Raw genomic sequence first — 961 nt, 5'->3', positions numbered from 1 at the left:
CGCGCTGCCACCCGCTTGCGGACCGTGCTGGGACACCTCGGTGGCCCCCCGGCCGAGGCCGTCGTATCCTTTGGCTGTGCGGACCTCGGGCTGGATCCGCCGCCGCCGCCGCCTCCGCCCCGGCCTTGGAGGTGGCTGGGCCTGGAGGGGGGGGTGGCCTCCAGGGCGACCCCTGCTGCCACCGCGCCCGCTCTGCCCCTTCCTCTGCGGAGGGTCCCCTTGGTGGTGACATCTCTTGCGGGAGCCCGGGGGTAGGAGGGAGCGGGGAGGAGGCCGCATCCTCAGGCGCCGGTGGCCCCCACGTCCCCGGAGGGCACCTGCCCGGCCAGCGGGTGCGTGGCCGTCCTGGCCTCGATGGCCAGTTCGGTGTCTCCACCGTTCTGGGCTTTCTTAGGGCCTCTGTCACTCGATTTGTGGAGTGGGAGGGTGGCAGGTCGTCACCAAGGGCCTTGTCATTTGCTCCCCTTGGCCGGGCGTGACCTCCGCAGCTGCCCGGAGACCTAGAAATGTCCAGGCACAGTCGCGCTGTAAACAGGGGCGCAGAGCCGCCTGGAAGGGACCGAGACAGGCGGGCAGGCGACAGGGGCCTTCCAGGGAGGGGGCAAGGACGCCAGCCCTTCGGGACAGCGCTGGACACACAGGCCTCCCCAGGTGGGGTCCCCCTGCCTTCCTCCTGGACTGAAGTGTCCTCCCCAAACTACCTAAAGACGTCATTGAAGGAATGACAGCGCGCTTACCAGAAATGAATTTCCGAGAGTAACAATTTAAGCTAAAGAAATGGTAAGAGCAACGACAACAAAAGAAACCATGAGGGAGGCCGGGCGCGGTGGCTCACGCCTGTAATCCTAGCTCTCTGGGAGGCCAACGCGGGCGGATCGTTCTGAGCTCAGGAGTTCGAGACCAGCCTGAGCAAGAGCGAGACCCCGTCTCTACCAAAAATAGAAAGAAATTAATTGGACAG

The sequence above is a fragment of the Propithecus coquereli genome, unplaced genomic scaffold (genome assembly GCF_000956105.1).
Source record: "Propithecus coquereli isolate 6110/MARCELLA unplaced genomic scaffold, Pcoq_1.0 Scaffold69, whole genome shotgun sequence".
Classification (NCBI taxonomy): Eukaryota; Metazoa; Chordata; class Mammalia; order Primates; family Indriidae; genus Propithecus; species Propithecus coquereli.
Note: the sequence above shows the minus strand (reverse complement) of the source record.